The sequence below is a fragment of the Thunnus maccoyii genome, chromosome 4, assembly GCF_910596095.1.
Source record: "Thunnus maccoyii chromosome 4, fThuMac1.1, whole genome shotgun sequence".
Classification (NCBI taxonomy): Eukaryota; Metazoa; Chordata; class Actinopteri; order Scombriformes; family Scombridae; genus Thunnus; species Thunnus maccoyii.
The window spans coordinates 31837183-31841906 of NC_056536.1; positions in this window are offsets into that span (position 1 = coordinate 31837183).

Consider the following 4724-nt stretch of genomic DNA (forward strand, 5'->3'; position numbering starts at 1 on the left):
CGTCAAATATGACTTTCAAATAAAACTTTCCTTGAGCCGAGAAAAGCGATTTTAAAATCTGTGACGTCATCACAATGTAACGTCTATGGGCCGAGCGGGAACTCGGGGGCGGGGCCAGCGGGGGAAACACTACTGCGCATATTCAGTGGGCCGCACAACGCGGAAGCAAACCCGGAAGCTAGAAACTTTATATGGCGAACATGGGCGTATAATAAAATGTATAAGATGTATAATACATCCATGCAGGAGAGCAATTCCTACAGGACTGAATGGGCGCAATTTTTCGTCAAGTATCCAGCTCTTATAATACATCCATGGTTTTTTCTCTGCACACGAAGCTTCAGTTTCACATCCGCATGTCTCACTGCAAACACTAGAGAAGAAACAAAATGTCTGACTGTTTTTATGAGGGTTTGAAATGAAATTAAGAGCGACTAAATCCACACACTGACAGGATTTTAAGTCTTTTAGGTGGAATAAACTTGTTGACAGACGTTTTGTGTGGAAACAAACCTGCTCAGAGTCGAGGTGTTGGTGGGCGGAGTCACTGTTTCGAGTCGATCGTCTTCAGGTTGGGTTTTTTTTTTGTGTTTAGGGTTTTTTAGGAGGTTTTTTTTTCAGGTTTAGGAGCATTATATATATATATATAATATTTTTTATGTTTTTGTGTTGTTTCTGTTGTGAATTTCTTTTTAGCTGTGAAGAAGTATTAGCAATAGAAGAAATATTGATCAGAAGACAATAACGATTGATCAGTGTTATATAACGACTCAGAGGGAAGCTGAGTCGTTAATCTGCTGTAAAAAAAAAAAAAAAAAAAAAGTCACGTATGTACATGTTTGTATGTGAGCGGTGCTTTGCTGGTTCGGCCAATAGAAACACCGCTGCGTTTTGAAGAAGGTTTCAAGTTAATGTGAAAACATTGTGGCTCCTTCATGTTTTATTGATTATGATCAGCAGCTGAACTCTTTAATGTCAAACTGAAAACATCTTTTTAAGTAGAAACCATCAGAAACATGTCGTCACTTATGTTGTGATTTATGATTTAAGTTTATATCAAGGTGTAGAGATTTTTTTTTTACTTTGACATTAAACAGTTTAATAACGATCTTTTGGAAACTTGAAAAAGACGATGATGTGAATCAGAGTCAGGAAGTAGTAGACGGTCCAGAGTGTTACAGGAAGTGATGTAACAAGGAGGGGGGGGGGTCGGAGGTCAGAGTGAAAGTGTTAAAAGTGTTGACGAATGACTGTTGAATGTAACCACAAACAATTGCAGTAGTTTGAACTGAGTTTACAGTAATAATGTGTACAGTTATTCATCTGCAGCGTCGTGTCGTCGCTCAGCTGCAGAGAAAACAGCATTTTTACAACGAGCTTCACCGACTCGTTAACTCAAATATAAACCTGCTTTACGAGCAAAATGAGCCGATAACAAACACCGACATGCTTTAAATCTGAAACATGAAGTTAAAGTATTAAAACAACACAGAAATATAACAAGAACTTATTATTATTCCATCATGAAAAGTTGATTCTTATGAGTGTTGAGTCTGATTTGAGATGTTTGGATGTTGGTGTCAATAACATTTTATATTTAACTTTATCCAAACTTCTCAGAAGCATCAGTGTTGAATGTTGTAGAAGATATAAAAATAAATGAAATATCAAATCTCTCTGACATGAATCATCTGCGGTCGATCAGTTATTGATCAGATATTTAAATAAACTTTAAGGACTTTTGGCTGAAGTTGGTCTTGTTTTCAGTCGGTGTGGATTCAGATGCTGTTTTCTCTGCTTTTGTAAATGAACTAAACATATTTTATTTCGGTCGACACCAAAGTTATCTGCAATATACTGCACTGCATGATGGGATTCTTCCAAGATAACTTCTCTCTTCTGTGCTGTTTATTCTTTGAATCTTCTTCCTTAATCTGCCAAGAACGCACTGCGACGTATCTCATGCTATAACTGAGTCTATACTTGAAATATAAGTATAACCTGTTATCGTGTTCATTATTGTACTCTGGATATATTTACAGTATATAAATATACAATAAAGTTCTTTATTTATTATCAGCTGGTTGTTATTTTTTATTTTTATTTTTTTGCTGTGACGGATCACATGAGGATGTTTTTCATTAGGACAGTTTGAGTTCTGTGATTCTGTTTGGTATCAGGATCAATCAGAGAGTCTGCTGCTGTTTATAAAAGTCTCTTTACTCTAAATGGAAACATTAACCCTTTCATGCATGATAACCTCAGTCAGGATTTTTTTGTTTTTATTCCTCTTCAGGCATGAAAAAAATATTTGAACTTCATTTTTTTTTAAACACGCATTTTTCAAGGAGTTTGTCCAACTTAGTGGACAGATAATTAATTGTCATTTTCTCCAGACATAAAATCAATACTTGCAAATTTTAACAATTGTATTTCTCCTTAGTTGTTACTTGATGTAACAAAATTTTATTTACCTGCAAGGGTCTATTACTATAGAAGGAGTGGCAAGATATTCCCGAGTTGAGGAGCATTTCCGGCCGGCAGGCGGCCATCTTGATTTTGAGCCTTTACTCATGGATGTATAATAAGAGCTGGATAGGGCGCCGCCGCTCAGCCTTGCAGCCAGTTTTTCCCAGTGGTCACTCGCGGTATTGCAGCGAAAAATCCCCCTGCGGCTCAAAAAGGATTTTCCCCATAGACTACCATTGTAAAAGAGACGTCTATAAAACTGTTGACAGGACACCTCGAACTACAAACAACGTCAATTATAACTCTTTCTATTATGAACTTTTGATCCATGGAGGTTTTATGTTTGTAAAACTTTCCTTGAGCCGAGAAAAGCGATTTAAAAATCCGTGACGTCATCACAATGTAAAGTCTATGGGCCGAACGGGAACTCGTGGGCGGGGCCAGCGGGGGGAAACACTACTGCGCATATTCAGTGGGCCGCACAACGCGGAAGCAAACCCGGAAGCTGGAAACTTTTTTTAGTGTATGCGCCCATGGATGTATAAAGAGAACTGGATACAGGAGGAGCGCCAGGCGTTGAAGCCAATTTGACATAGCGGCCAAACCGTGTAATTACAACGTCACGTGATGCACACTGGCCCAAAAAGACTTTTTCCCCATAGACTTACATTGTGACAGAGACGTCTGTAAATCAGCGGATAAATTTTTCGGAGCGTCACAACCCCCGCGAAATGACTTGACTCGCTATCAGAATTAAATCCGTTCCGTCCAATCATATTTCAAAAGCCTAGAAGAGCCGCATGATTTAATTGTTTTATCCCCATTCAAGTTAGCCGGAGGGCTAAACCAGAAGTAGCCGATTCGGCCAGCGAAAGTCACTAGTGCGCATGCTCTATGGGCCGCACAATGCGGAAGATCCGGGTACTTTCATACCGGGAAGTCGATTTTTTTTGGCTTCATGCGCCACTGAGCAACTTTCACAGGAATAAACGGGGACTCGCCTCCGACACTGTATCCAGTTCTCTTTATACATCCATGTGTTGCACTTACAAAGGCTGGCCAGTGGGTGGCAGTGTATGGGATGACGCACTAGAGTCGACTGGGTTGGCTGCAACTAAACCATTAAAACCCCATGCATATGTAAGAAACGGCTTTTGAATAGCTGTCCGCTGTAGTGACCACTATGCATGAAAGGGTTAACAAAGACAAAAAACAGCAACTCTTCACTGTCTGTTGAAATTAATGTCCCAATAGTTAAAAAAACAGCCATTGCAAAGCCCTGCTTCCCATTTATCAGCCAACAACGCTGCTGCCGTCCCTTTTGTCTCTTAATATCCATCTTTCTTACCAACTTGAACATTAACTTCAAAATCCACAGAAGCTGCAACCCTCCGTCTGCTATACAGTGTCACAATAGGCTCCTTCATCATCATCCTTCATTTTTTTTTCATTTAAATGTTACTACTTATAATTTTTTTGGATTTACTGTTATGTAATATTTTAAGCTTATTATGGAAAACCTTTTCAACTCTTTATTGTGTGAAAGCTTAAGATAAAACCCTGCGTGCCGACTTATGTTTCATCTACTTTCATCTCACTGCAAATTTAATTAACAGAGGTAAAAGTTGGACAAATTCAAATTATAAACTTAAAGAATTAAATAAATGACCTCATTCAAACTTTTGCTGAAGTTTGTTGCCTTGAATTTTCAAGTTTTCTCTTTTTACAGTGTTTCTCTTCATTGTGGAAGTCAGTTTCTGCCAGTAAAAGATGAAGAGAAATGCTCATGTATGTCAGAATAATGAGAAAAGTCCAACTTTGTCAATCACAATTATGAGATAAAGGTTGAGATAAAAAGTCAATATGTTCATTTTTATCTTAAAAAATATTTTTAGCTCATAATTTTGTCTTAAAATATCTTCTGCTGTCTGAGAGTTTTCTTCATCATCAAGATATTTTAGTGTTTCTGCTGCATTTTCAGAGTTTTTTGGCTTCTCTTGTTCCTTGTTCAGGTGTTTAATTATTTATTTAAGGGAACTTTTTCCATCCTTGACCAGTCAGAGTTCAGTCTTTTCCTTCACAACACTTAACTGAAAGTTTTTATTGATTTATTTGATCATGTTCATGTTCTCAGTTGATTTGTTATAAACGTCATATTCTGGATTAGGGTTAGACACTGAGAAACATTTGTATTCAGTAAAGTTTAAATCCAAAAATAAACAAAAGTTTCAGGAAGTGGGACTCCACACTGCCTG